Raw genomic sequence first — 17,141 nt, 5'->3', positions numbered from 1 at the left:
CTCACTTCTTGCAGAGGTGGATAATCAGAGTATCATCTGGGACCTACACACATGCTGCAGCATCCCTTGAATACAACCAAATCCATGAACATTTTATGTGACTTTCATCAAGAAAACTAAAGAACCCCTTCTCCAGCTGCCCATACCCGTGGCGTACCTCCCCAGTTGCCCATCCCATACTGTCAGATTTACCGTCTATCTCTGCCACAGAAAAGATTCCGCGCTTCAACCACTTGGGTGCAGGAGCCACTCTCAGTGGCAGCACGAGTTGCCAGCTTCTTGGTGAGGGTGTTGGTGGGATCACTGGAAGCAAAAGAGAAATTGAGGTATATGCAAATTCACTTAGGGAGGGATTTTGTTGCAACTATGGCACAGGTCTTAAAGGCATCAGAGTACAAGAGAGAATGCGAGCCAGCCATCCCTGTTGAGAAGGTGCTTTGCTTTCAGAGGAAGCCCATGAGGCTTTTCTTGGCTTTCCCATTTCACCCTCTACCAGTGGCCTGCTTTGCCTTGCAGAGAATTTGGTGGTGGTAAAGTCCTGTTGTTAAAGTACAGCCTGAGCAGAGGTGCTAATTTGCAGATATGCTTCTGTTGTCAAAGTAGAAAGAAATTCGGCATTTAACGCAATTTGGCATTCTGTCTCTGTTATCTGTGAAAAATACAGTATGTCTTTCCTAAAATTGCATTCATTATTTTACAAAGGAACATGATGGTGTAGGAAGGAGCAAACTGAGGGAGCATGTAAGAGCATGGAGATGGAGGTTTTTGGGAATGTACAATGCAGTAGAGAAGATTTGGAGCTGTGAGGATGTATGCAGGTAGATGTGAGAACAAGTGGGTATAAGATGGCTATTCAGTATGTGGTCAGAGTGGTGCAATAACTCCAGGAAACTGGTTATGCTAACCAGGAGGCCCTGATTGATTTCTCCTGCTCAGGAAGGGAGGAACAAAGGAGTCAGATTGTATTGATGAACTTGATCTTAACAGTTAGTTTAATTATTTCTTTTAAAAATCAATAGAATTATCATATGAGAAAGTTTTCTGCAGTTTCTTGTTATTGATCATATGTCATATTTAAATAATGTGAAGGGGAAAAAGTACATTTCTAGGCAAAATCTTCATTATGATGGAGGGAGCAAGGCTAAGGTTACATGCTCTTATGCTACCCAAATTATTGCTATAGAAATTTAGTAATTACTCCCAGGAGAATTACCATAAAGCTGAAAGAGTTAGGGTTAAACTTAGGAAAAATCCATATGAGATAAATGACAAAAATGCTTTCTTTATGATGAGATTCTTAATACTTTGTGTAATTAGGTAACAAAACTCTGCGCTGCAATAAATTGACATATTTTTTTCTTTTAAACTGAGTTGTCCAGAAGCCTATATACACATCTTTTCATTAGCACGCTGATCTAAGCTGCGTTTAAGTATATAATTTTCTGAGATCATTACAGTATCTCTGTTAAATGTGCTCCCTACATGCATGCTCAGCCCCTACTTGATTAAAAATCACTATTTGCACACTGTCACAACACTGGTTTGAGGAGCGGGTCTGACTTACGAAATTCATTCTATTTCAGAGGTATAACAATAAGTTACATTTTAAAGCAGAATTCATCATCAAAGTGGACAATGAGGCACGGTGGGCTCAATGACGCTCAGTTTTTCCCGTCGGCTCCTTTCTGCTCCTCCATTTGCCTTGCTGGCTTCAGTGGCTGCCAGCTCTGAGCTGCCTTTGCAGCAGGAAGCGGAGCAACGAGCCCCCGTCTTCCTGGGACAAGTTATGCCTCGGCCTGCCCCGTTGTTTCTCTAAAGCAGCACCCAACATTTGGCTAACCAAACCCAGATTCTTCAGAAGATGGGCAGAAAGGAACTAGGAAGAATTTCCAGGTTCTCCTTGTTTGTGTGTTACCTTCTCTTTCTGACTCATACTGCATGTGCCTTTTTAAGTACTGGGACAGTTATCCATTAACAATGGCACAGAAAAAAATTTAATTCCTGTCTGGGTAAGCCTGATGACCAGATTTTGAGCAAAGAAAAATTTAGGAAGAAAGTAGACCTGGGAGTGAGAATGGCTACTGTAGGGTTCAATATGTTCCTTCCCCTTGGATGCTAGGGAAACTGCAAGAATTGTGTGCAGTCTTGGCTTTGGAGCTTCTGGCAAATGTCGGTCTCAGACATGCTGTGGTGGGCCAGAACTGACAGTGGTTGAAGCTCTGTGTTGATTTTCTCCCCTCAAGACCATAAAGAGCCTGTAGCTTTTTAAAGAAATCTCTTTTTTTCATTACTTGGGCAGGAATATCATGGCAGCAGAGGTTGGGAGCATCCAGCCAGTGGTTCAGTTGTCAACTAGGAGAAGTTGGCAGTCCAGCAAAAACTGGGTGAGACGCAGATCTTTCCCGGGAAATAGGCTCACTGCATTTTTTTGTCAATAAATCAGACCAGTAAACAATATTGTGTGGGAGGGAGAGAGGCTCAGCTTCTTTCTATTCCCAGGCAGAATGAGGCTTCTGCCTCTGTGTGCACTTCTGGGACATTAATGTAAAATAGGATTGGCCACCGATCCGAGCTGAGGTTAAGCAGTCTGGCTCTTGTACAGGGAAACAGCAGGTATCAGGTAATCTCTTACATGTGAATCTTTTACTCAGGAAGGTAGTGCTTTAAGTTTAGGGATAATATACTATGCTTTTCCAGTCTAACGTGCGCACAGAGTGCAACATACATCAGTTTTGCCTATGGAAGCTACAACCAATACCTCTGTAATTAACAGTTTAACATCTCAGTGTGTATGCGTAGTGAACATTGTAGTAATTCAGAGAAAGGGTAGCTGTTAATGGTACAGGAGGAGATGGGGTTTAAGCTTTCTCAGTGCAGGTCTCATTCCAGGCTACAAAACCTGGTGTTTCTGATAGTGCCTATGAACACCCTTTCGTACTCCTCTTGGTGGACTGACCATTTCTATTGAGTGACCTCTGTGAAGTTCATCATTTGTGTTGGCATTTCTGTGCCATTGTCCTCATGTGCCATCAGGATCCCACTTTGATTCACATTTTAAAATGTTGCTTCTTGGCTAGACAAGGTTTGATACGGCATCAGGGATTAGGAGAGTTCCCATCACGGGATGGAAACCGCTGTGGAGCCGGGTCTGGCTGCCTGCTCGCACGCTGTGCATGTGTTCCTTCAGCCCAGCTGAGCTCATTCTCAGAGGGACAGAGAGACACGGCCCTACTGACTGCTCAGGAATTTGCATCCCCCTGCAGCTGCCCCTGTCACCGAGGCCTTAAATCTCTGACTGTCCTTCTAACTGTTCCCCCTCCAGACTTGTGGAGGTACCAGTCTGCAGCCGTAAGAGCCATAACCCCTGGTGTGCTTGTTGCACTGACCTGTTACTTGTCAGATTCCATAAGGTACCACTGAGGTTACTGTGATGCATTGTAGATATCTGGTATGTATATTGCTTTCTAATTTATGCTTTACCCTGTTCTTATTTCCAGGAGATGAGCTTTTTAACAGCTATGTGGGTGTTACTGTGGTGACTGTAACCAGGCAAAAACATACAGTTCATACTGAGATAGTTCTACATTTGTGGACTTGGATATGATTAAGAGATTTTTAAAGGCATGCTGTATTTTTTGCACTTCCCTGCATAACAGAGAGGTTTCTTACGAACTTTCAGTTCCATGCTATAAAACGGAAAGGTGATTAATCTTCAAAAGCATGTGTGTATAAGTGTATTATGTACAAGCACACACCTATTGTGCAAACAAATGTTGTGACTTCTCGCTAGTTAGAGATTTAGAAGAGATTTTTCTCCAAGCATAATTAAGATTGTTTAGATATTTGGCTCTTCATTTCTTTATGCTTTATTTGGATTTCTTGTTAAACTTCATTTTACCTTAGAATTTCCAGGGTTTATAATTCTTGGAATTATTCCGTGTGAATAATTGCCTTATCTCTGTACTATATTTTACTGTAAATCACTGCCATGTAGCCTTAACAATGCCTCCCTCTTCAGTTTTTTTTTCCAGTTTTATAATGTAATTTCCCTGCAGTATGAGGCTTTTGAGGAATCAGCATTCTGTGATTCTCACCAGAGTGCCTTTCTGAAAAAGGTGAGAATGCTGTCTGAAAGATGTGATTATTACTCTTGAAATTCAAAACTGTAAACTGTAAGTTTTGAACCAAAGTGTATCATTCTAACTTAGGTTCTTAGAGAAATAAAATACAACAAGTGTAGCAATTAATGAAAAGGAGGATTGTAGTGCAAACCTAAATTCCTAATATACTGATAACTGCAAATTAATCTCAGCAATTAGGTATGAGAGCTATTTTCCTCCAGTGTACAGCTGTCTCTGAAGTTTTAGTGAATGTTAATAATAAATTAGAAGACTGATAAGCTGTTTCTCTAAGCTCATTTAAAACAAGAAATGTACCAAATGCTACATTTCTTAAGGACTCAATTTTTTAAAGAGTTGCAAGCTAACAGAGGACTGAGTTGAAAATTGTCTAGAAAGTTGCCCATCTCTGGTTAATCGAGTCACTGAATGAAAGGGTAGGAGGCACCCTTTGATCAAGTAGTTTAAGTGCCTTCCTATTACAGCCATTGGATTTTACCCCCTCAATTTAGTGTTGAGCCTGCTAGCTCGTGTGTGACAGCAACAGATCCCTCAGTAAAGGCATCAGCCTTGATCTGAAGGCTGGGGGAGGGAGAAGGATGGCTTGGAGAATTGTTTCTTTCAGTCATTTGCTCCAGCTGTTAAACTACCCCATCATTAAAAATCTATGCACCTTTTTTTGCCTGCCCCCTATCCCCCCAACAGGCATTATAGGGAGGATAAGGAGCAACTTTGTGTGTTTAATGAAGAGCTTGGATACCTCCTTTGGGTTCACTTTAGCCTTGACCATGGAACTGTGACTGTACTTCTATAAAAACGCCTACGACTCTGAACTTCATGTCCTCCCTTAGTTGCCTTTCTCAGAGTCCCTAGAGCTGCACAACAGGGTTGTTCACAGTTTAGCAAGGAAAGCAAATGCAGAAGGATAAGGAACTGGAGAGGAAAGAAAGAAAATAAGCAATGAAGAGACATAAGTGTTGCATGACTCTGGTAGAAAAGATTTTGGGCATGTACACACACAGAAGAAAATCAAGTCTTCCAGTAAATAGTGCCATCTGCTTTTTATTTTTTGTTCCCTAGTACTTAACATTTGTGCATTTGAAAAATTAAACGTAAAGTTGCAAAAGGGTTTGCAAAATGACTCCTGGATCTGGAACCATACTGCACTGAGGCCTGCCCCTCTTTTTGCCATCATGTTTGTTTGTGTAAAATATTCATGTAAATTGTTCGGGACAGGAGCATAGTTCAGACATTATCTAAGTCTTCCATTTGTTCCCGGAATCACCTGCCTTTGCAGATCTCTGACTACTTATGCCAATGCAAAGTGAAAGTAAAATTCCAAATCCTGAAGAGTAAGTGCAAAGGAGAGAACCGAGTAATCCTGTGACGCGATGTTTCCTGTGAGGTTACCTTCTGGACTCGGGATCTGGTGTTTCAGAAAAGACCCATCCTTGAAACTCTGTGTTCTGTTACGTTTGATCACTTTGACCTCCTCAACAGCAAATGGCTTCCCTTGAAATCCTCAGTGTCTGTTGTTCTTGCTTCACATTTGAAATCTAACAGGCATGATACAAATTTCAGGTAACTCCAACTTTTTTCCATCCTACTTGGTAAACTTGTATTGACCCAAATATAATGTATATTAGAGGTAACATACTGTGTCAGATGTTTTCATCCTGTCACCTGATGTTTTCGGAACAAGAAATTTCCATTTGAAAGCTTGCTGCAGATTGCATGATGGAAGGTAGGCATGTCGCTGAGGGTAGGTAAAAGGAGGGGTGACCTTTTACAGGGTCCATAACCTGGATTTGCTCTGAAAAAAGTTTGGAGAAGGTCTGGAGGAGACTGACCCAGGCAGCCTGTCCCAACCCCAAGCACTGACCAGGAGGACATCTCCATGAGAGCTTTATTCCATGACTGAAGAAGAAGGGGTGTGAGCCTGTGTACACCCACTGCTGCTTTTCTGCATGCTTCTTTTTCAATTCAAACAGGGGGAAGTAGATACACACCTACATTTCTCTCTTCAGTAATTAATCCAAGAGAAGTGACTACTACCTCATGCAGCAGTTGCAGACTGAGCACATGGCAATACAGACTGCCCATCACTTATGTGGAATTCATTATTTCTTCTATCAAGTCAGTCACAGCATTATTTTCCTCTCAGTGTGCTTCACTCCATTTTGAATTTTGCTTTTCAGGCTCTTCCATTCAGTCTCTCGTAACCTGCTTGTGCACAAATTATTTCATCTGGAGGTGGCTGGACTGATGATAATAATTTGTTTCAGGAAGTTTTTAGAGGTCACCAGTGTCAAGGAACAACAGTTTGCATTATCTCCTTTATTACATGTATTATTTTTTCGAAAGAGCATTATTTGTGTCACATGGCAACTAGAAGCATTCTTGAAATTTGTGCTTGTTGCAGATTTCATATCCTCTTCCCCCAACTTTGAAATTGTTACATAAATTCAAAGATTAAACCCATTATTTTTAGTATCAATATCTGGGCAAGGTGGAAGATGATTCTTTATTTCTAGCTTTTTTATTCAAGAAACACTTATATAAAAATAATAAAATTTTAAGGAGAAGGTAAGCTAATTTAGAAAGATTAATAATATGAATTTTAATTAATTTTGTAACTGTTAAATATTTAGAAGTTTTGAAGTATCCTTTTCACTGCTCCCAGGTGTAAAATCTAAGCAAATAGTTGAAGTTAGACTGGTCTTGAACTGGCATCTTCCAGTCTCTGAGTGGAAGTATGGTTTCTGTACAGTCTGCTATTGCCTATCATACCCTCAGCTGATCTTCATAAAAAGGCCAGCTGAAGTATTGCTGAGCCTGTGGAAACAGGAGCAAGTGCTTCCAGTGTCAATCCCAGCAATGTTTTAGTTGTTAGGACAAGGCTTTTGCTCCTATGAATTCCAGTCTTGATGGAAGTGCCTGATGTTCTCTGTCATACTCTAATGAGCATTTGAAATGTTAAGCATTAACGATGCATTCAAGTGATGGAAAAAATTCCTCCCAACTGATCTGGCCACACCTTTACTCAAAGGACCATTCCCCATGCGACTGCTGCCGTATTAGTCGGACATAGCGAGACTACAAGCGATCGACGAGCTTTTGCATATGGGGCCAGACAGAAACTTCCATTCTCTGGGAAAGTAAGTTCCGTTTTGCATATCTGTATGTATTTGCTAGCACTAAAGGCAGAAGCCACAACTCCCCTTTCAATTGGAATACTCAATGTTATAGTAAAAAGACTTTTTCTTCACTTATTCTGCAGTTTTAGAGTCAAAATAAATTAGCGCAACGATTTCAGCCCAATGTATGCAGCGTTCACGGAGAAATGCTTCATCCACTTATTATTTGGACAGTTTGTATCTTCCTGGGAAAAAAGACTTGAAAGATTTTACCCTTGACTGCTTTCTAGCAGTTTTCTGTGCGTCACAGCAAATAAATAAAAAATGTTTTGCGTCCTTTTCATGCTCTTTCCCTGACTGTTCAGAGAATGAGATGTCCTCACTCTAAAGGCAAAGCCAGCGCACACATACACATATTGCCTTGTGCACCTTGCACCTAGTCTTTGCCATGTAATTTCAATAAACTATGAATATTCAAAACACTGTTACAAGCATCTGTGCAAAAATAGTATAAATACTGTTGTTCATGGCCAGTCTAAAGGATTCTTCAGATGACCACGAGCAGTCCGCTGCATAGCCATAAGGTTTAGAGGATGGAAAAGCAATTGTACTATTTGTGTTCAGGTTCCCTGAGCTTAAACTCAGAGGCAGCTTATACCAGGTGGGACTGAGGAGGCTCTTTCATCTCAATGAAACATATGCTTGAAAATTATATGTATACTTTGGTGACATATGCTTGTGAATCAGGAACAGAGAACAAATTTTAACGTTGCAAATTTGTATACATCTGTTATTCCTGGCCCTGGAAATAGTTTGTGGCGGGGGGGGTTTTGGGGTTGTTTTTTTTTTTTAATAAAGTTTTGGATTTGCAGAGAGATGGTTTCTACAGAGTTCCCTGGTGTTAGTTACATTAGCATTTTATAGGCTGCTCATGTAAACTCTTGAGCTTTCATGGCTCTCAGTATTAGCTTTTTAATATAACACAGTTCATATTGGCTTTTATTGCTGTTTAATTTAGGTTGGGTTTTTTATGTGGCTTCTTGGCCACAAGGAACATGGCCTACACTTGTTTGAAACTTTTCTTGTCTGTGTAAACCTGCTATTGATGTCCTTTTTTCTTGCACACCGTAACATTGTCTAAGAGCTAAACTTGCCTGTATCTGCCATGCAGATCAATTACTCTATACAGCAAACCCAGATCTCATATTACAGGTGGGAACCCAGAACTTTTAGATAATAACTGGAAGTCTCTCCTACCTGGTACCATATTTTGGTTGTTCCACAAGTACAGAAATCCATAGCTGACTTGTCTAAATAAATTGTTCCTAGCAAATGGTGTTCCTTACTTGAAGGACACATGCAAATAATTCCCAGCCAAATGTTAGTTATTGGCTTCTAAGTTCATGTGCTTTTTGAAGTGAACCCAATATCACTCTTCTCTTTTGGGCATCTGAAATTATTTACAGCAACATGTGGTTTCTCACCCTTCTATAAGAAAAAGGCAATTTCCAAATAGAAGAAAAATGGAATTTAAATAAAAGTGTATTTTATGATGGATTCAGCTTTCCTTAATAGAGAGAATTTTCTACCTAAAAAGGTCTTTCTTAATAATTACTTTAGATAAATTTATATGGACAATTCAGATGATTTTAAAAAACTCTGTGTAAGATACTGAGAGGAGCAAAGCTTACATTTTCAAAAGTCTTATGAAGAAAGGACGTTCTTTCTCGTGCATTAATGTGTTTCATCAGAATTCCTGGGAAGCTGTCCAGCTATACATAGTAAATATTTCACATACCAATAAAGTGATTCCTCAGCAATTCAACCACTCAGCACAAATTAGACTTAATTTACGGTGAATATCTGCACCTGTTAACAGTGAAATGGGCTCCTGACATAAGTGGTCCTTTCATGCTGTTATTTATCTGAATTTTTAAGAAGGTCCTATCTTTCCAGATTATAATCTTTTAAAGTTCATAATTTCAAAAACATTCCCAGGCTTGAATTTTGAACTTTCATATTGAAGAGGGAACATATATGATTTTGAGCTAATATATCGATACGCAGGACTAAGATCAACACCATCAAGGGAAGGCATAAAATGTGCCTATTACTGGATTAGGCATTTGTTTTGTATATCTAATGATAAAATCAATATGTGGCTCCATCAGAGGAAAGATCCATCAGCCTCTGTCATGCTAACATTCAATCAAGAGATTGAATTTGCAAGCTTCAAGGGGGAGAAATGTTTCTCCATATTTTGACAATCCACATTACACTAATTCAGACAGCTTTTACACAGACTTGCCCCAGTTTACTCAAGTGTTGCTTTCAATATTATTTCATTAAATCAATGCAAAAAGTTGTGTTGACCTTTTAAATATATATTTAAATCTGATCAGTGGAGCTTAAATTGATTAGAAACTGATTTTAAGCCGACTCTTAAGGCAAGTGAGTGTGTCCACATGGGGTTCCTCAGCTGTTCAACAAATTTATGTGAAATCCAATTTAAATTAAGCCGCTGCAAACAAACCACTGTTGCGTTGTACGTGAGTCCCAAATGTGCCCTCCAAGTTCTTTGAGAACTTTTTTTTTTTAACAGAGAACCAGAGGGAGATGCAGTTAATGGAGTGAAATCTGCTCACCCCTGTCAGGAAAGGAGGAGTGACTATAAACCGTGGTAAACAGCTTCCAAACAAACCCCAAGGTTCAGCTTAAAGCTGCATTTGTAAACCTGTGGGCTGGCAAATGATGGGCGTTTTTTATTCTTCTCTCTTGGCAGCTGTAACTGCAGTGAATGAGATGGGTGGCATCAGGAATACCCCGACTCACCAGACTCTGGCAGGAGAAGGCCTCCTCCATATCCCACAGGCTAAAAAAGATCCAGAGTGAGTTTAAAGGAAATCCCTTCCATTTCGTGTTTGCTCAGGACTGGGTCGCCTAAGGTTCCCAACATGTAGCTTGCCCTCACAGCAGCTCTGGTGCTTTGACAGCGTAGATTATTCCTCTCTCCTGAAACCTCACCAGGGACCTTTGCAGGACTCCAGGGGAGCCCCTTTATCTCCACCACTCGTAACTCTACAGGGGAATCGCAGAGATTTGCTCTCGCAGCAAAGAAATGGGAGATGCAAAATGAGCTGCACTCCATATTGACTTGTAATGCAAATAAGATGTAATGAAATGGGTGTTTGTAGAAGGGAAAGATTACTGGCAATTTCTACATGCCAAGAAACATGCAACCTGGGTTTTAACGATTGAGTTTAAAAATACAGTGAAATACAAACATACATAGAATCATGCAAAAAAATACACTGTGAGAGAAAGCAGGGGTGAAAGGAGTAAATAGAAGGAAATAGTGAGGTAAATTGAGAGGAAACTGGTTTAGCATAAGCAACTACCTTAATTATTAATCAGATAACACGGCAATGCAAGTTGCACTCATGAGCTTCTGGGGGCTATTGGTCCCTCAGCATCCCCCAGAAGCTCACTCTTACCTAGATAAATTGCCATCCGCTCCATTTTCCCCTGTCCTAGAACTGAAGAAAGTGAACAATTTCCCTTATACTCTCCAAAATGTTTTAATTAGTTGACAGTTTTGCTGTATGAGAGAAGAGTTTCAAGGGCTGTTCCTCAGCTTCAGGCCCCTTTCTAACCAAAGGCTGCTGTTCGATGGGCATTTGCAGAAGCTGTCTTTGCCAGTCCAATATATCTAAATGCAAAGGTAGGTACTTGGTCACCCCTTGTATGAACGAAGGAAGGTAAGAGAATGGGGCTTTGGTTTTTCTCCTCCAGGGAATGAAAACAGTTTGGTAACTGCTGATGGTTTGGATGTGTGTGATATTGCCAGATGTCTGGCCTCTCTCTTTTTCCAGCTTTCCTGGTTCCTCAAAATAGATTATAATAGTCCCATTCAGACCCGTGCCACTGGTTGTCTTGAATGATTACAGACTTGCAAAAGAAGGTTACAGGATGTGAGTGAACTTGAACATAAGGATCTTCCATGATAGACTCATGAGTATTTCTATAGATCGAGGCAAAGGAATTAACTCCTTGGTATTTGTAGTAAACTTTCAACCAATATAGAACTTTCTATATGTCTTGCTAAAACAGCCTCCCTGAAGCTATTGCATCTTGGGGTTTTTTTTTAAGTCTTGTTGATACTGCAAGAAGGTGGGGGAGTATTCCTAGTGCAGGATATGGCCGTTTCCTCTTTTTCCTAGCACAGATAGGAATCAGTGAATTCTTAAACTGCATTGAGAAATACAATTTATTAATGTGGTGAGCAGAGGGAAAAATAAAAAAAACAACACAGTGACTGGAGGAGGGAGGAGGAACTACATTATTTTGCAGTGGCAAATTACCAAAAGCAAAAATTACCAAAGCACTAGGCCCTGCACCTTACACTTGTTTCTCTGCTCACTTCTATTTTCTGCATTTCTGGAAGCTGTCAGGATTGGGGAGCTCATGGTTTCTGATCAACAAAAGCTTGCTGCTCCAAATGGCCCTTCTTTCCATTTGGGTTCTAGAGATCCACTTGTGCTGAGCTTTGAAATTAAAGGAAAGGAAGATTGACACAGCAAGATGAGTTCAAGTTATATGAACCTGCAAAGAAGTATGACAGTTTAATAATTTATTTTATTGTTCACTGTAGAACTGGCAAGCAGACCATTTCTTGTGTGATCTGCTGACCTAGATGCCATAATGAACTTTTCAATGGAGTCCACAGTAATGCTAAACAATTTTTTGTTCCTGCTTATGCTGGTATGGGAGGCAGGGAACTGCTGGCTCCCTTACTCTTGGCTTCTTTTGTAATATCCATATACTTTTTGCACCAGTAATTGCCCTGTCTGTGGGCCACCTGATTTGTATTTCTCATTGCTTTGTTTCTTTCCAAGAAGTGGTACAAAATTAGTTATTTTTTCCCCTGAGATCACATCTGAACTCCACCTTCCCTCCCACCACCACCAGCGCCACCACCATTCTCCCCACTCCCCTCCCCCCCCCCCCCCCCCCCCCCCCAAAAAAAAAGCACTTGGATTTGGATTTTTACAGTTTTCAGTTGCCAGATGGTGCCTTTGCTATGACTGCCAGGGCCTTCAACAAAATGCTTTTACTGATAGCAGCATCTCTCCTATTGTGATAAAAAAGGATGGCAAAGGCTAATGAATTGTGTCCTGCTGAGCAGGGCATGCAGTTAGGAACTTGATTCAGTTAGAAGAGATCTTTGGAGGAATGTTTTGATACTATTTTTTTTTGCAAAAGGACAAAGAATTATTGGGGAAAGACAAATGCAAAGCTGTAGCTTGATGATTCTCACCTCCTTTCAAACAGCATCAAAACCTTTGACTCAGTGGAGGTAGCTTCCAGACCTCCCTGTGCTGATAATGTTTTTTTCTGATTTTAATTCTTATTCCCTCTCTGTGACTCTCTCATCAGGGAGAAGTTGTAGATAAGAATATCTGTAAACAGTATTTTAGTGTCTCCCACGCAGCAGTCTGGAACTGCCTGTCCTCGTGACTGAAGGTTTCTTCAGTCTGCGAAGGTTCATGGATTTCCCAAATCAGTAGGAGTTCATTGATCTATATGCAGGCAAGCTTGTGTTACTACTTTGGTTACTCCTGTGTTTTTTCCTGGCCACTGTTAATTAGCCTAGCAGATCTTCCAGCGTTGCTTACATGCAGTAGTAGATTGATATAACTACTTGTATTGAGCTATCATAACATTCTGGTTTTTTGCATTTAAGAAAGGATAAAATGCACTTTGAAAACTCTTGTCTAAGCAAGCGAGGAGATCCAGATTGTGACCTGGTACTCAGATGGTGTCTCTCGTGTGGTTAGTGGTGCTGTCTCCTGCACCTGGACTATCCCATAGCCTCTTGTCACCTCATGCAGGGATGTTTGGGTTAAAAATGATCACTCCCCTGCTACCGCTTTCCTGTTATCCTCTGAAAGACTTGCCCTCTGTCTGAATTACAGTCTCAGCCTCTGACATCATTGCAAGATCCCAGCTCAGGTTAAGGCAGGACTCTCTCTCTCAAGCCCTCGCTTTTTCCCGTGTGCCCATGTGTTGCCTCATTTGCTGTAGGCATTCTCAACCTCCCACCTCCTCTTCAGCCTCGTGAATCGAAGAAGCGGCCGGGCTGCAGCTGACCTAAAGGTATGGGGGGACTCTGAGGCTCACGTCTTGTCTCTCCAGGCCACGGGCAGCAAGGAGCGTCCTGGCTCCCCTGGGGACCTCTGGACAGGCTGCGAGCCTGGCTGCGGAACATGTCCTCTCCTCTGAGCAGAAGCTGGGATGCTGGTTTCTCTCGGGAGGTGGCAGCACAGCCAGATGCGATCAGCATCTGCAGCTTGGCGCCCAGAACTGCAAAAGGCTGGCAGGGAGGAGGTGGGGTTGATGGATTCCTTCCTTCTGAGGTGGAGCTCCTTAGTTGGGGGTGAGGATGAGGATGGGGATCATGGGGCTGTTGTTGATGCATAGGAGGGATAGCTTCAAACCCTTTCTTGAAGCAGAGTGGAATCAGACCAACACCCTCACTGTAACACACTGGGGTCTGTCTGTCCTGATCACTTTTCTTGGTATCAGATGCAGCTGACTCTCAGGTGTGGTGTGGGGCCGAGACGCCCGCAGTGAGGACAGTGTCATTACTTGAGCCTAGAGCCATACCCCCAGCTGCTCTTTTTCATGTGTGGGGAAAGGCTTTCTGCAGGAGATTGGGCACAGTCATTAAGTACCATGGTTTTTTGCAAGCACCTACTTACCTGCAGGCTGCCACTATGGTTGTATGTTATTTTATCTGCAAGTTATCAACCAGCTTTAGGTAAAATGCCATGAGAAAGGAAAAGCAACAATTAGTCACTATCCCACTAAATACTACAACCTGCTCTTCTCTCAGAATCTCTTTTGTTCTTTTTAGCTAGATTATTGGGGGCTTGAGGCTCCATTTCTCTCCTGAGATTTTAATAATGGACTGCAAAGCGAGGGGTACTATATGGGGTATAACACGACCATCATCTGGAAAACATGCACAGAGGCAGGGGGTTTGGGTTTCTGTAGAAACGAAGCACAATCTGGCCAGAAATCTATGGGATATATTGCTTAATCTGTCCCTGTGGCTCTGTTCTTTGAATTCAGCTTTCCTATGCCAAGCATACTGAACCAGCTGGGGATGCTACAGAGCCTTGGTAGGAGGTTGTTTGCTTACGTTGTGAACTTTGAGAAGTTTTGTGGCAACATGGAAAGACAGTAAGTAGATTCAGTTTTGCCCCAACAGTAATTTGTGAACACTGTCTGTGGGTTCGGGTATCCAAAAGCAAAGGGTGCTACAAATCCCAACTTAGTCAATTCAAATGGTTTTAGTAGCATCAGCAACTGGAGGGCAGCCAGCCAGCCAGCCCTACAGTTCTTTAAAAAGTAATAAAACACACTTGATTTTTACTCCTTGGTTTGCAACCATTGAACAGGAACTAGTCTCATATACCAGGTAATTCCTGCTCGATGCTGCTTAGGGCACCACTGGAACCACACCTTAAACAGGCAGCACTGAGAGGGTGAAGCATAGAAAGGCAACAGAAAAACTTGAGGTTTGTAAACACTTAGAAAGGGGCCACCTCCCTTTTTTCCCTGGCAGTCTTGGAAGGCCCATCCCTACTCTCAGTACAGTAAAGTTGTTGCTCTGAAGAGTGTTTGAAGGTATTGCAACTCTCTACTTACTGTCAGACCCGTTTCATTCCTGAGTGACCCAAGTACCCCAGAGAGATCCTGTGTCATGGGTCTGAGTGCTGAGGATGCGTCATGGTAACAGAGGAGGCACCGCTCATCTTCGCTGCAGGGCTGGGAAGTGGAATGCAAAAGGCTGAGGCAGCGAGAAGACTGGAAATCAAAGCAACCTTTCCTGCATGCATTTTCCTTCTGACTGTTAGTTCTGGGGGATCCTACCACTGCTGTGTGGATCCCTCTCTTCTGGTGCCTTGGAGGGACAAGTTTTGTCCGTACCACCACTACCAGGCCCTCTGCCCGGTCCCTGTGTAGGTGCAGTTGTGGATGGGTGAGTGCCATTGGGCAGAGCCAGGGCTGCGAGCAGCTGCCCCTCCACTAGCAGTTCCACAGCAGCGCAATCAGGCCCCCATGTTCAAAGGCTGCACATTTGTGTGTGTGAATCATTTGGGGGATAAATGCCACACAGCAAAATGTTGGTGGCTCCAGAACACACACCCCCTTCCAACAGAATGAATGTAAAGGAGAAGGCCGATGACCAAAATGAAAGACACTGGTTTTGGAAGGCAATTGCACTAGAGTCACCAGGCTGTTGGTACCTTGCCTTTTGGAAGTTTTTGACAACTGGAGGAGGGAGTTTGTCTCATTTTAATTGGGACTAACCATATTCAGAGCAGCTGTCGTGTGTTGCCTAGTCTGTATCCCTGCCTTTTCAGCTTGGCAGTCTCCTCTTTTTGCCCTGCTTGTCCCGGTGCTTTGAAAAATGATCCACCCTTGGAAGCATCCCTGGTAACTTGGATCACAGCGTTGTGTTTCTTTTGAGGCTGCTGCTTTCCAAATCTGCAGCCGCTACTATAGACACCTGTCTATAACATATAGCCTTAAGAGGGGGAAAACTGGTCTGAGGGGCTGCACTTTTCCTAGGAGGAAAGAAATTAGGGATGGCACTAAAACAAGCAGAAAACAGATTATTTATGTACAGTAAAGAGGGTAGCTCAGACCTTCTTATGAAGTGCAGGACCATTAGAGAATATCATCAGTAATTTTACTTTGTAAAGCACACCAGAGATCTCTTAATGCACGTCCCATTGTTAGTATTATGTGTCTGCATACACAAATCAGTAAACATTAATTAAATAAGCACGCAGATATATGTTCTATTCTGCACTGTTTGTTATCTTTTTTTCTGAAACCACCACCCCTTTAAATGCACCTTAACTCAAGATCTGCATTGCTATATTCTTTTTCCTGCCAGATACAGAAAGATAAATCTAGACCATACGATTGCTGGCTGTATGGCGTTTACCCGTTGGCAACCATCTCCCTGTGGTGACATCAGCTGAGGTGGGAAGATTATAATTTTACGTTGCAGTAATCATTTAAAGTGAAAATGAATGTTAACATTTCTCTGGTATGCATATACCCTAGTCTACATGTTTGTTCAATATCCTGGATTCCTACTGAGTGACGACCTACTGGGGTCATTACCATACAGATTTAGGGTTAAAATGAATGTTTCTATTAAAAAGAAAATCTTGCAAATTCTGCTTTGAGAAGAGCTACTTTCTTGAACATGAAAAAAGTTTTCTCAGGCACCCACCTCCCATTTTCAAAATACTCTTTACAATGACCCTCACACTACAGTCCTGAATAAGGAGCAACAGGACAAAAACCTGAATCTGTTCAGCTTCATTTTATTGTTGGCAATAAGAGACACACCATAACTGAGCAGCATCTGGGGAAAGGGGCAGTTAAGTAATATGGAAGCTTTCCATGTAGATAACTAGGTGTTAAAAGGTGTCTGAATGAGGGCATTTTTCTTCTTCAAACCTGCCTTTGCTCTTGTGTGTGTAACTTTCAGGCTCAGCATGACCCCGCAAACATTTAGGTATGTGCCTAACTCGAGGCACAAGTGTTGCGTGTCTTTCAAATATGAATCCCATTGAAAATTATTCCAACACATGCAATGGCAGCAGCATCTTGTTCTTACTGCAGTCCCCTGCTGTAAGTAAGTTTATTCGGAGACTGACAGACATTCCATCCCAGCAAGCACTGGATCTCAGGTAAAAGCTGTACACATACAGCAAGACGGCTATGATGGAGCCAGACCAGAAAAGTGCTGTTTGGCCCAAATGGTTATAATGGGTACAGTACAGATATTGCTTGCCTG

At 41.9% G+C, this 17,141-nt stretch overlaps 1 protein-coding gene across 2 annotated transcripts in view; it reads left to right on the top strand.

Annotated features, from left to right (window-relative positions):
- Positions 1-12,236, top strand: part of XPNPEP3 (X-prolyl aminopeptidase 3) — a 30,879-nt gene extending 18,643 nt beyond the window's left edge. The window contains exons 11-16 of one of the 2 annotated variants that reach the window (XR_008822217.1): positions 15-326; positions 3,323-4,115; positions 5,416-7,276; positions 9,858-9,935; positions 10,038-10,143; positions 10,842-12,236. The gene's annotated coding sequence lies outside the window, so the exon portion shown is untranslated. Of the gene's footprint in view, positions 1-14; positions 1,367-3,322; positions 4,116-5,415; positions 7,277-9,857; positions 9,936-10,037; positions 10,144-10,841 lie in introns of those variants that run through there. The other variant, XR_008822216.1, reaches the window with a different exon arrangement.
- The last annotated feature ends 4,905 nt before the right edge of the window (positions 12,237-17,141 follow it).

Source organism: Falco biarmicus, chromosome 5 (genome assembly GCF_023638135.1).
Source record: "Falco biarmicus isolate bFalBia1 chromosome 5, bFalBia1.pri, whole genome shotgun sequence".
Lineage (NCBI taxonomy): Eukaryota > Metazoa > Chordata > Aves > Falconiformes > Falconidae > Falco > Falco biarmicus.
This window is presented reverse-complemented; position numbering and strand designations above follow the sequence as displayed.